Source organism: Etheostoma cragini, chromosome 8 (genome assembly GCF_013103735.1).
Source record: "Etheostoma cragini isolate CJK2018 chromosome 8, CSU_Ecrag_1.0, whole genome shotgun sequence".
Classification (NCBI taxonomy): domain Eukaryota; kingdom Metazoa; phylum Chordata; class Actinopteri; order Perciformes; family Percidae; genus Etheostoma; species Etheostoma cragini.
In genome coordinates this window covers 25,576,712-25,591,403 of record NC_048414.1, presented here as the reverse complement: position 1 = coordinate 25,591,403, position 14,692 = coordinate 25,576,712, and the positions used below count along the sequence as shown (strand labels likewise).

General features: G+C 40.0%; 1 protein-coding gene across 12 annotated transcripts in view; it reads left to right on the top strand.

Annotated features, from left to right (window-relative positions):
- Positions 1-14,692, top strand: part of mical3a (microtubule associated monooxygenase, calponin and LIM domain containing 3a) — a 101,536-nt gene that overhangs the window by 23,198 nt on the left and 63,646 nt on the right. For 10 of the 12 annotated variants that reach the window (XR_004657497.1, XR_004657496.1, XR_004657495.1 and 7 more), the window contains exon 1: positions 1,777-2,030. The exons of 1 other annotated variant lie outside the window; for it this stretch is intronic. The gene's annotated coding sequence lies outside the window, so the exon portion shown is untranslated. Of the gene's footprint in view, positions 1-1,775; positions 2,031-14,692 lie in introns of those variants that run through there. One more of the 12 variants, XR_004657487.1, reaches the window with a different exon arrangement.

Sequence of the window (14,692 nt, the reverse complement as noted above, 5' to 3'; positions counted from 1 at the left end):
AAAGCATTACAGATGCTTTATAATAAGCATGTCTAGCTACACAAATGATTACTTCTTCTTCTACCAAAGACAGACATGCCTGTGAATGAGTAGCATAGGTTCCTGTACTTTCACTGCTGAACCAATCGTGTATGACCTGTTCACACTAATCTGGGTTGTATCTGGCATCATATTGCGCATAATTCAAAACATACAGTATGCCTCTATCTCTTCTCATATTTCTAATTCCATCCATCAACTGTTCCTGTACTTTCTCCTCGTCTTAATCTCTTGTTAAGTGATGTACAGTCCGTTGAATGAACAAGAGTAAGGAAGCACTGATTCTTCCACGTGGCTTTATTCAGGCTGAAGTTTACATATCCTCTTTGTGAGGGATTACAAATGTCATGTGGGTCTGTTTGCTCTCAAAAACTTGCCACACGGGGCTATCTGTCCAGCGACAGGAGGTGACAGGGCGGTGTCCGCCTTGCTGGATGCTCGAGAGGGAGAGACCGACTCTGTCATGTGCAGAGAGCTGATAGTAGCACGGAAGGGTTCCTCCTTCCAGCTTTGTATTCAGTAGAGATAATAGATGAAAGCATGTGTCTGATCAAAGTGCATTAAAGGTTGTCTTAAGTAGCCATGTTTGGAGTTTTCTTTGTTTTTGGTAATCCAGTTGTTGGCATTGGCACATTTGAAGCAGCAGTGGCTTTTAGGGAGGGCCTGCATGTTGTTGACCTTTCTTTTGAATCAGCCGAGATTCAATCAACTTGTCACACAGCTGGCAATACGTTCTTTGGATTTGCAGTCTGGTTGTTGATGTATACAATATGTTTCTGTAATGTGAGCATAGGTCTTGGATTGTGTTCGGATTTAGACAGAACAAGTAATATAGCAGGGATGCATATTTTCAAAGACTTACTATAGGCCTACTCTCTGTCCATGCGATGTCTTCCCATTTGATAGCAATTGTTTGAAACTTAATAATAATACTTTCCCTAAGCTGTAAACTTAAGTGGTGTTCCACTTAGGCAAACTTAAGCTAAAACCACGGCACAGTCCACGTCTAGGATTTGTTTAGTGGGAATTAAATTGTTCAAAATTTCACAATTGGAAAAAGACACTTGCAGACAGACACAAAATAAACTCATTCAAACTGAGAAATTAAATCCAGGACTTTACGTCACAAAAAACTTTACGTCTGTTTTTTTAACAGAGGCTATGCAAAACAGATGGGTGCCATCCCTAACCCTGTGCTCATTGAATCAAACTGAAAACTTAGAGAGAATTTGACTTAGAATTTGATCTTGTTGAAATCTATTTGCCTGTTATCACTCATTGTTCTGAGTGATTGTAGGCTTACTAATTATAGTAGGTTAATTCATAAGTAAGTTCTGTTAAGGGCCATCAGTTGTTGACATAAACCTCTCTAAACATCTGACATCCTGTCAGTCACAGTCACACACATACTTTACAGTGAATGAGAATTGTAATAAAATCTATTGGCTATCATGTAAAATCATGTAAAATCCCGCCCGTTGTGTAAACCAGTCCTAATGTTTCTGACACCATGTAAAGGCAGCAGAGAAGTGCTGCGTCACGCTGGAAGAGACCAATCGGATTAAACTAAGTTAAAACATGCAGGCTCAGTCCAAGGAGCAATGGGAGGTCAGACATTACATTTTCAAATAAATCTGGATAATTTCAAACATAACACAGTGTCGTCTCAATACACCGTCTTATACTTTACCCTAACCTAGCTTTGGCAGGAATTACACTGAACTAATAAACGGAGGATGTTTCTGTAACGTGTTTTTTATAGACCTTTTTGTTGTGTCCCCCCTCCTTCTCGTGGTTATGGTTTCGACCGATCCCCCTCTGTCAGTTTCAAGTTGCGCCTTCTCCCTCTGCTGTGTGTTGCTACTCGCTCTGGCCTTAACGAGCATTAACCACTTAAACAGGACAGTTTTACGTGGAATTCTGGACATACACACGAAAATGGATTCATTCCCGCCACATAAGAGTGGATTATAAACCCACGGGATTCAGAGGTAAGAGGACACGTCCCTCCCGGTCGCTTGACAAACGCGGTGCATTTTGTAACGTTACCGTGGGATACGAGGACTGCACCTCTGCACGTTTGAGAATGTCACGGTCCGTTGGCTTTAATAGAGCAACTAACGATTAAACTCCACGGGCCTGTAATACATCTGACATTTTACATCTGCATTGTAAATGCACATTGCTGTAATAGTGCATCAGTGCTCATTAGCCAACCCTGTTTTTATATCAGTCGAGCTATCAGCCTGTTACTGATCTGCCTGTGGAATGTGTCAATCGGTTAATTTCAATATCCTATATATCTTGAAAATGATGCGTTCAGAAGCCTTTATCGGTGTGATTGAATTTCCACATAACTACAGTATATGCCTCGTTCAACCACTGTAACGTTACTTGAGCTGACTCTCAGGGGACAGTAGTTACACAGTTGTTATGGTAGTCTCTGTATTGAACATTACTGCAACCAGATGCATTACCTTTTGACATATTCAATAAAAGATATGTCGCATAAGGGTATAGCACAAACCAAGTTCCAATGTTGTGATTGAAGCCACTTAAGTACAAGGCTTTTCTGCTATTCTGTTTCTGGCTGCATTTCTGTTTCTTTAATTTAGCAGCTTGTTTTCATACTTAGTCCAAGTCACAAACTGAATTATGCATTATGTTATATCTGGGATAATGATGTTCCTTTACAATTCTGAGGGGTGTAGTTCCGATGCACCTGATGTGTGCCCAGAGGTCTTTCATGTTGAATAATAGAATTTTGGCATTGTGTTATGAGCCACAAGTCACCCATATTATCTTACTGATGCTCTGTTATTGGTCTCCTTGAGTGACTTCACTCTAATTTCAACAACAGTAACAATACCGTATTATTCCAGCTGACCCAGATTGGACTAGAGATGGTCCGATACAATTTTTTGCTTCCCGATGCCGATACTTGTGTATCGGCCTGATCCGATATCAGTGTGTCTATATTTTATTATGTTTTAACAACTGTATACTACTATCCTTGTATGGATGTGATATGATATGATATCTATCTTTGTTGTCAGTCTGGCTCAGGGTAAACTCTCAAACAATGAACTTTCTTTTATTATCCAGTTTGAGAGTCAGCTATAACAGGAAAAGAACGTAAATAAACTCATTTTTTTGAATTGTTTTACGTGGTATCAGATTGGTGTATAAACTCCAGTACTTCCCGATACCTATACCAGCGTTTAAGGCAGTATCGGATGAACATCTCTAGATTGGACCATCCATCAACACGCAGCTACAAGAGTCAGTCTGTGGCTTAGTGGAGCGGTAAGGACTTGACCTGACAGGACAGAGACTCTTATCCTGTCCCACTTGAGTGATGGAGCATTTGTTTTATTGATCAGTGATATTGACCTCTGTTGCATTTCATCCACCTCCTATTTTTCTTTGTGTAGCAGCTCCAATGCTAGAGTTTGGGCATCTTCTCTGAGACTAATTGGGAGGGGCTACCTCTGTTAAGCCGCATTTGTTATCACAACTCCTGTTTTTCCTCTTACGAGATCAGGATGTGGAGCAGAGGAAGGAGGAGGATGTTTGCTTGGTGGCTGACTCAGCACAAGACAGAACTGGAGATGCTCTGTGGTCTGGCTGGAAGGACAGCTTTGTATCAGTCTGACCTTTGCAGTTTTGTGGAATCAGTCAAACTTGCATTGAATCCTTTAAGGTTTTGACCTTGTGAAATCTCTATTTAAAACCACAATAGGTTATCATTTAATGTATGCCATTCAGTACAATGGAATGAAGACAAGAGGCAAACCAGAAATGACAAAAATAAACTTTTTTTCAGTTTTCACCTTTTTTAATCAACAATCACAATATCAAAGATTCTAAATACTTTATTAATCCCACAATGATGGAAATCACACAGTTGCAGCAGCAAGGGACAGGGGAAAAGTACAATATACTCTAAAGATAAACATCCATAGATAGACATAACTGAAGAAAAAAAATTGTAAAATGTATATTACAGTATTGCAAAGTCACATTGTGTGTGTGTGTGTGTGTGTGTGTGTGTGTGTGGGGGGGGGGTCTACTGGGAGCAGTGCTGATTGTACAGCTGAAGTCAAACTTAATTTTTAAAGTGGTTATTTCCCTCATATTATTGCATTAGGGTTAGGAGTTGTGATGTGACTTCTTTTCTAATTATTATTATTTTTGTGGGCTTTTCCCTTTATTACATTGTGACAGTGGATAGACGGGAAGCAGCAACAGGCTGCAGGTAGGACCCGAACCCGGGCTGCTGCAAAGGACTCTAACGGCCCGGGTCGTTATTAGATTAACAATCAATTAGACCATATCATTTTGTTAACCATCAGAGATTTTGATATATTGTAAAAACAAGGCAACCCCTAGGCATTATCAAACAACTGGGGGCAATGTTGTTTTTTACAGTTATTACGGTAAATTCAATTTAGAAGCCAAACACCGATATTCCCATTTTAGCTTCTGAACTAAATGTCCACAGAATGTACTAATCTATTGATATTGTGATGAAAAATAAGATACACAACCCTATTTATTTTGTCCTAGGTTTTTTCCTCAACAAAGTGGCACTCAGGCGCAATCCTAAATACCATTTGTCATAAAAGTTGATTTGACTTTGGAGCATGGTTTTTCAGAAAACATTGATGGTTAAAGGTTGTGTGGATGTGTAGAGGGAAAAATGAAGCTGAGTCTCTCTGACCTTTGTCTGACGGTCTCGCAGAGAGGAGAGAGTAAATTCCTGTCTAGCTCTGACCCCCCACGACCCTACAACGTACACCCCAATTTGGAAACACACTGCTAGATGAAGGGACGAAAGGGACTCCTCCTGAAGGCAGCTCCTGCTGTATCATGATCTGAATCATGATCTGATAGATGTACCCAACTGTCCGGTTTAGCCTGGAGGGCCGCTGCTGTGGTGGACTCGTCAAAACCATCATGCATATTGTAGCTTGCAGTAAGTCCTTACAAGGAGTCTGTAGCTAGAAGCCAATGGCATGTTGTTAGCTGTTTGGTGGCGTTGTTTGGCAGAAAGCACTATACTGTAGGGGAATCAGTGTGTTGAAGGGCAATTATCATGTTCCCCCCCCCTTCAACTTGTCCTTTACTGAATGAGGTCATGATCTGATAGCGTATTCCTGAGACTTGAGTCAGACATTATAAAACCCACCAGGTCAGTAGAAGCCATTAAGTTAGCATTAATGTTAGCAGTTTACTGTTTTTTCAGAGTAAATATATCTGGAAGCTTGAAAGTTTAACCTTTTGTATTCCCGTCAAAATTGCAAATGAACTTTTTCTTATGTTTTTTTGTCCCTTTTTTCAAAATGTTAGATGCTTTTTTTAAATGTTTGTAACTTTTTTGGATGTTTTCAACACTACGTAACACTGACTTATTGACTCTAGTTTTACAGTTATTTGGGGAATCTTTGGTCAATAAACCTAATTTATAGGAAATTATACTTAATGTTTGAGTTAGAAAAGCAGAAATTAGGAATAATTTAGACTAAAATTAAAGGAATGGATGTTGGTGGATAATCACAGACTGGAATATGTCAACTTTTATTCCAAACTATTTCAAAACCACTTCCATTTTTTTTTTTCAAATGCTATACAAATGAATGAGACAGCCCAAAATTAATGAAAGTAGAGATTTGTACTTGCCAAAGAGCGTTGTGTGGAATCATTCATGTTATTTTGGGTAATTATAATTGGGTAGTTAAAAAGAACATTGATATAGGAAAGCGGGTCAATTTGACCTGGGGACAACATGAGGGATAAAGTCAAGACCAGTATGTCAGGTTATAATCCTACGTCTTGAGGTCCTGTGAGGACATGTGAGATGGTTGATGCTGATATATATCTATCAGCTACTATTCTCCTTCCCTACTACTTAATGTTTTTAAACTTGGCAAGATGCAGGACTAACAGCTATGCCACTGGTTGATGTTTATGACCTACAAGCATGGCCCAGAGTCCTTTTGTTTTGATGATTTCTCACAGCTCCAGATTAAAGACTTACTTCTTAATTCTGTTTCTCGTACCTTGCAGGTCAGAAGTAGGCCATTGTGTCAAATGAGACTAAGGCCAATGAGACATTTTGCCAGTCTGCTGACCCTTGAACACAATCGTACATTCCCCACTGTCTGTGTGATGAATGACATAATGTATTGATTTTAGGGCTAAATATACTCAAAATGCGGGTGTACAGAGGACTCCTACAAAGGTATTGTTTCAAGTTTAGCAACATCAGTTTTTCTGGTGTGGCTGTAAAACCGGGTAGTAGAAAACACAGGTCATGAGTTGCATCCTGTACGTGTTATGTGTCACGTCTCGAATCATTCCCATCAAAGTTCCAGTGAACCCTTATCAAAATGATTGCAGGTTAATGGTCTTGTTATATGGAACTTATCTGCCAAGGGGGTAAGCAAGCATCCGGAAAGCAAACCTCCTATAGGGAGATTCTGAGGCTAACAAGCCATCCCCTTCCGCTAGCATTCCATTGACTCCCATTCATTTGGCCGTCACTTTGACAGTGAATAACTTTAAATCTGAAGCGTTTAAAGACTCAATTTGTCCATTGTCCGAGTGCTTCTAATTGACTTCACTGGTCTCTGTCGAAGTCTATGGCGTCACTATATCCATTTCTTATGCTGTCTATGATTTCTGAAGGGTCTTAAAGTCTTGAAAAATCTCCAAAAATTTAAAAATAAAAATTCTAGACCTTAAAAAAATCTTGTGTTATAGGTCTAAAATAAATTGAAACCAGTCTTAATTTTCCTACTTCTAATGCTGTTTTTTGTATTTATTTATTCTGTGTTGTAGTTTTTTTATTTTGCTAGTCCAACTATCATTTTGCTGTACTACGACTACAAATGAAAACAGGATGCAATTTACTTATTGCAGCCAATCAGCTCGCGAGTCTCTTTCGGATTGTACCACAGACATAAACCAGATTTTACTCTTCAGATATAGGGAACTGCAAGTAAAGGGATACTAAGAACTGAATTTAGGGCTTAGTTGTTGTGATAAAGGTCGAACTTTCATTCATAATGGTCTTAAAAAAGGTCTTAATACAGTCTTAAATATGACTTGGTGAAACCTGCAGAAACTCTGAATAAGCAGACTGCTGTCATGTGAAAGGTGATGCTTGTTTTCAGTACTTTTTTTAGCTCACTGTTTGATAAATAATGTTAACAACCCTATCGGCCCTGTTACCTGTACGTGTTACGTGGAAGGTGTCTTAACCATTTAGATACCAAGACTCCCCCCATGTTACCTGGGTCCTACTTTAACCTGTTAGCCTGACAAGCCAGACCCCCATCAAGGTGTTGGGTCTGGGAACTCAGGGCTCAATCCGAGGGGCGAATGAAACGGTTGTCTTTCAAATTCACTCTGCACTCAATAGGATAGCGCTCCAACCAACCAGAGCAACTGGTTACTTTTTCGCTGTATCCGGTTGGCAAAACTCACACAGCTTCCTTTTTTGAAGAATGATTTCAGTGCTTGACTACAAGTCTTCCAGAGCCGCCGCCAAAGCTGATTCCAAAGACCGTTGTTCGCCAGCTTCTTTGATTTAGCAGGTAATTCACACGGAATTCACCTTATGTTAAGCCCGCCCACCGATTCTATACACGATGTGATTGGCCTGACCAGAATTTGTTTTTTCCAGTTCGCAAACCAATGGAGAGTTGCTAGGTTGACCCTAGCTGCAAATTACATTTGCTGCCGCAAACCCATACCTAAAGTTAGCCACCTAGTACATTTCACCATTTCTAGTTTTAAACCATTAAGAGTAATGTCTAAATACAACAATTTGGTTTCGCAAACACTGACAAAGACCTTTTGTAACTCAACCTTTTGGTTACGTGCCTTTTTATATTTGTCTCAACAATGTGTGTGTGCTAACTTCTGAAAATCATGCTAAGTGGGTGTGGGCAGTGGGTGTGGGCAGAGGTCCAGGGTTGGAATCCAACATGTGATGATGTCCTGCGTGTCTCCCCCCTCTCTCCTAGCTATCCACTGAAATCTAAAGGTGGAAAAGTCCCAAAAAATCTTTAAAAAACAACAATTCTCTGCACTTCAGCTTGTTGCCAACATTATATTCTTCGCAAACGTTCATTATACCAAATAATACACGGGTGGAGACTCCTGACATTCACGCTGTCGTACAGTTTTGCAGAATTTATCGCAGCCTTCTCGGCTTTTTTTGCTGTTTATAGTTATTGAGTAACAGATGCTCAGCCTGCCTCTGCTACTTACGGTATTTCAGAAATGAGTGGACATCATTCACCAGATCACCTGTTGAAGTCTGAACTCTGGGATCCTCGCGATGAATTAACCATGTGTCCGTACTCCAACAGGCAAGAGAGATCAGGAAACCCACAGGTGTTACCAAGCGGCAGGTATAGCCTGAGAGATTTACTTAAACTATATAAGACTTATTCTGACGGGCCGGCCTATAACTCACCCAGTAAGAGCGTTCACCCCATGTTGGTCCTGCAGCGGCCTGGGTATGAACTCGACCTGCTGCGTGTCATCTCTCATCTCTCTCCCCCTTTCCAGTCAATCGCTGTAGTAAAGGGAAAAAAATACTTTAAAAAAAAAGAAGAAAAAATGTATTCCGACACATCTTTAATATGCTGAAACCTACATAACAGCTGGGCCTTTTAAGCTGTCAGGCTTCAGGAAGCTCGTACCAGCTGCTCAGCCTATAGCCGTGAACCTTGCTTTCATGTCAGGCCCTTTCGCTCCTGTAAACCGTCCTTCCCTCTCGAGGCCACATCGTATTTCACATTCACTCTCCGGCTGTGTGTGGAGGACTCCCGGGGCCTTGTTATCTGCCTATCTGGACAAGAGATGAATTCTTCTCTGGCAGGCCAGATGGAGAAACAAGCCCACTAAATGTTCCATCTCAGAAGAAAGTAAACAAACCTACACAGGCCATATCTCTCTGGGTCTTTTTTTCCACCATAGTGAAGATCGGTCTGTTGGTTTCCAGCATTAACGACAGCTACCCTTACCTGTGAATCATAGCGCTGTAATATTAGTAAGGGCAGGTAATTGGAGGGCTTGTGTTTGTGCCCCCATGAGGCTCTACCTGCTTAATTATACAGAAAGATTCTTAGCTTACACCTGCTTCATACAGCAGCTGTCTGAACACTTCCCCAAACACAAGGGAAAACGAGAGTTTAGTTCATGTCGTTTTTAATGAATCATTTTTTTCTCTCAGAGAGATGAGAAGGTTGATGTCAGCCTCATGTCTGTGCGTTGAGTACATCGCGACACGTGGTTGGCTTAGCTTAGCATAGCATAAAGAGTCGAGACAGGGTGATGTCTACTACCCACGCCTCTAGATCTCACTTGGTCTTACTCACTTGGTTTAAACTGAGAAAGAAATGGTTTCTTGACAAACTACCGCACATTTTCCTTGTCCGCATGACATGTCTTTGCTGTGTCTCAGGTGAGGACGATGCCAGATATGATCGGTAAACACAGGTGTTGGTTTTGGCCTTTTTACAGCCAGGATGGTACCAAACCCAATAAAGTGTTTGCCTTCACAATTCTGATAAAACCGCGTGTGGTCATTTTTACATTTGGTTGAACTATTCCTTTAAAACATGATTAGTAAAACTAATTTTTTATTTACTCAAAGAAGCTAGATGGCTAAATTTGTCTCTTTCGCCTAATTGTGGTTGAGAAGTCTCAGATCAACATGGATTATAGGTTAAACGTTGAATGAGGTAGTACTTATGTCCTTTCGATTCCTTACAGGTGGAGTCGTTTTTGCCCATAACACACTAGCATTCTGCTCATGAATGCTGATTGGTCAGTGAAGGATGGTTTAAGACCAGAGATCCCGCTTGACGGCATCTGAAGGGGATCCAGAATGTCTAAGTGAATATTTCGGCGTTGTCTTTAAAACATTAGCAAACCTTCTTTCTAGCATGTGTATTGACAGGGAGAGCCTAACTTGTCAGCTGTGTTGTCTCGAGAGAAAGAGATAGAGAACAAAACGAACAAAGTGGCTTTTTAGAACAAAAAATAAATAAATAAATAAAAAAATATATATATACGAAATCTAAAAATAGGCATGGCATTTAAAAAAGAAAATAGAAGGAATGGTTTATGTCTTAACTGATGATTTAATTCCATTAGTCTTCACTCTCTATCTCCCTACAATGGCAAAATGAAATCCCTGGGGGCATTCATTAAAGCTTCTGACTTCCCAGTATGACTTCTCGCTAAGGAATTAATTCCTTGAGGCTTTTATGGTGTATCTCCACCTCCTTTCCAGTTAATCCACCCACCCTCCCTGATTCTGTTTATTTATGAAAACATGATATAATATATAGCAATGTCGTTTTCTTCATGGCTCTTACCAATGAGGATAGCTGATATTTGTATACCTGTCGTCCGTTGTCCTCAGTTCACAGTCAACCTACAGTATTAGGTTTCCTGCTCTTCACTAGGGCTGCAGAAAATGAGGGAAATATCTAATTATTTTGACTGATAATGCGATATGATTCACATCACAGTATTGGAGGGAATGGTCATTTTTGCATCATCATTTTTATAGTTATTTTTGCAAGGAATCAGTACCAAACGAAGATTTTTTTTCTTTATTCTGTAGGATACGATTTGTAGGCTGAGACGTCTCGGCAGCATCACAATACTTCATTCAGAATGATTTCAATGAAACGGCAATTAGGTGTGGAGCCCTACACTTCACTCTAGGTGTTTTTAGTGAGAATACAACCTAGTTCTCAACTGCAAAGCAGCTGCTTTGGTGCAATCTGGCAGGCTTCCACCAGTCCACATCTGAGGAGGTTTGAGTCCTGGAGAAAGGTAAAGGCATCTGCAGGTCTTGATAGGGGTGGTGTGGTGAGTCATTGTTGATGCAGAGAGCACTGCCGGTAGCTCATTCTGCTGATTTCCCCCATTTTAATAATCTCAACACGTCCTGCAGCTTGTTGTTTACTATCCAAACGACTCACAGCCGCGCCCACGCACTGAGATTAGAGAAAGTGAGTGTGGATGTGACAGGATTACGGCTTGTGCCGGCTGCATGTCACTGTTCCATGTCCCATCCAGGCTTTGCATCACAGCCATTGGTTGATCTCCTCCATGCAGTCAATATTGATCACAAAAAAAAAAAAGTCAAATGAGGTAGGGATGCTGGTAAATCTGGAATAAATCTCAGAATGTCCAACAATGAAGGTCCAGGTCCAGATGGGAGACTACGCCCGCATGCATGTTTTTGTAATGCGCTTAACATCAGGATATAGCAGCTTTTCCCACATGGTAGTACACCTGGTGTGCATATCCCACCTTTGTAAATCAATCTCTAAAATAAAGAGAAGAGACATGCACACTGACATGTCACTTCGCCTTTATGATATATTTTTTTAACAACTAACAATTATACTTTACAGAAATACTGTATCAATACACATGCGCCAAGCATGGATCTTTTATTATATATGTGTTGGTCAATTTGTCTGCTTTAAAATCCCATTTCGCAGCAATAAAACTGAAGTGATATGAAAAAACAGAAATGTACCTTTTTAGATAAAACCGATTTTGGCAAAGTTTCTATTTGGGTACATCATTTGAAATTGGGAAAAATTAGAAGTTGGAAAAAAGGTTATGAATTGCAATGTATAGCAGAATATTGCATTATGTTTAAAATCGCAATAATATCATATTGTGACATAAGTATTGTGATGATATAACTAACGAGCTGTGAAGACTGATGGCGAACTGAATGGATGTAAATGCCATTGTATTTTTACTTTCGGAACCAGCTGTGGGCGGGACTGATGAGCTCCGTTATCTTTCACGTCAATCCACGTCCAATCAGATATGCCGATGATGTCTGGATTCTTCTTTCTTTCTAAACTTTGCTCAGTATTAGCCTTCTGAAAACAAGTCCCCCTGAGTTGAATAGCCCAATTTGGGCACCATAAATGTTGCTTTTTCTAGAAGGAAACCTCTCTTTTGTATATTTACTATTGCTGCTTGCTATAAAGCAAAAGTATTTCTTATCCGATTACTTGTTGAATCAATGGAATAATTGGTAGACTACTCGATTACTAAAATAATCGATAGCTGCAGATCTGTTTCAGATTTCTCCAAAACTCCACTTTTATATCAGTTGATTTCTTCTTCTTTCTTTGCGAATTCCAGCCTGCCAGGTTGTTACATTCAGCAGCCATCCACACATACTGGAATTCTCTCTGTTGGCTGAAACCCCTTCAACTTTTAGCTTTGTAATTATTACAGAGAAGAGAGGAGTTGGACATTATTTTCCCATGGACTGTCTGAGTAAGAATCAAGCCATGGATTATTCTTTGTGTGTTGAATGTATGATCTAGTTACGAGGCCTTGGAGGGTTAGTTCTTATGTCCCGGCCCAGCTGTTTATATTCCTGTCCATCATCCTTCACGTCCAAGCACACACTAGACAAAGGAATCAGTTGGAGATATTAGATTTGTCAGAGAAAAAATATAGACCCACTCTCATTGGCGTGTTGAATATTGTACTGACCTAATTCCCATCCAGCTTTTGATCACTTAAATTTTCATTTTGTACTCAAAACATCTGTTGAACAGGTAGCCTGCAGCCAGTCTGAGGTTTCCTCTCCTTCTCTCCAGCATGCCTCCATTCCACAACGGTCACAACTAAGCCTCGCAGAGTAGTCTGTGTTGACTGTGTTCGCCTACTGGTCTCAGATTACACTTCCTAGTTCACTGGGAAGGATGGATCTGAGTATATGGCTAACCAAATACATGCCTCCATCTCACTACACGCTCTGTCGCACTCTAGTGTGAAATATGCAAATCAATAACAGAGATAACCAAATGTTCAAATCCATGAGGATTTTTACGAGCGGCTTCAATGATAGCTGTGCTTTACAGTTTTTGGTTGCATTTCCCCTCCATCCCTTCTTGCGGTTCACTGTGTTTATGGCTGCATAGCCGCGGTGCCTGCTCCCCTTTTTGTTACGGAAGGCATGAAGGTGGGAGAAAAGTGGCATTCGAGTTGGAATTTGAGCGGTTTCCTACATCAAATAGCTGCGGCAAGTGCTGGCAGGCAGCTCTAATCGGCCATGTTTGACACCCATTAGAAGCAGTCTGGCCACAGCCTCAGGCTCCCTGGAATATGAATTTCATAAGAAAGACCTTTTGTTGTCAGTAAATATTCCCCTGACTCATCTCGGACAGAGACGTTGACTGGGCTATTTTGCATTTTGAAACCAATCCATTTGAAAATCCCCTCTCATTGTTTGGTCTAATATAGTGGTTAGGGCCCTAATCGCACTGTTGCTTGCTCTGGAGGAAACTACTAGAACTGTTAGGTCCTTGTAAATTCTGGAGTGTGGTCTATCTGTATAGTGTCTTGAGATAACTCTTGTTATGAATTGATACTATAAATATAACGTAACCTGAAAACAGCGTGTCGTTTTTCTTTTTAGAATCTCAAATCACACTTTAAGTCACTTTAAGTCACGGCTAAAGCACATCTTTATTGTTTCATTTCAAATCCATTGTGTTGGTTTATAGAGCCAAAAAGATTACAATTGTGTTGATGTCGCAATATTTATGGACCTGACTGTAAAAAATTTGTGAATATTTGAAAAGAAAACTATGAAGTTTGAACATTAAATATCTTTTTAAGTTGTAGTGTATTCAATTGAATATTTTAAATAGAACCTCAATTGAATTATATTCTGGTTTTATTTACATTTTACACAACGTCCCAACTTCATTGGAATTGGTGTTTGCATTTCAGTTTCTCTCTCTTTTACTCTAGTTAAAAGGTAGGTAGTAAAAACTGCCTTTACTACTATTTATATACTGCACACTAGGCCTATACTTTTCAGAGATACCTGGAAGGTTCTTTCTTTTGACGGATTTTACTTTTTCTGGTTCATAAACCATTCAGATGAAAAGGCCATCAAAAAAGCACCGCTTTTATTTGATTTTCCCCAACTGCATAAAGCAATAAAGAGGATCCATTTTATTTGGTTTGACAGGAAACATGGTAACAGTGAAGACGTGCACAAACGGAGGATGCTGCATGCACGTGTAGTCCTTTTTAAGTCTCTGTTCAATGAGTCCCAGATAGGCCTGCACAATGCAGGGGAAAACATGAATCCCGTTATTAGCTTAGAATTGATATCACTATTCACTGCTACGATTTTTTTTTTCTCTCACAAAGTGGAATGCTTATTGCACGCATGAACCCTGACAAAACAAAACAAATTGGCAGTACCTAACATAGATTTATTTTGGCATCTATAGCACGTTGGGTATCACCACAAGCCTGTACATAGAGGCTTCAATGAAGAGAAGGGAGAGCATTGCTGCGCTTGGGAGCGCTTTAAAACCTTTTATACAGTCTATGTTTAAAACTCACAAAAGAAAGTAGTAGAATTTGTGATGCAGTTGGCTGGTAAAATGATATGACAAATATTTAATACAAAAAAAGAAGAAATCAAAGTTATTTAAAAATTAAATTGTGAATCAAAATCGCAATTTTGTCGCCAATTTAATCGCGCAGGCCTGGTCCCGGGACATCACCGACGTGATGAATCTGACCGGGAACAGAGCGCTGAGTGAGTGTCTCTCTG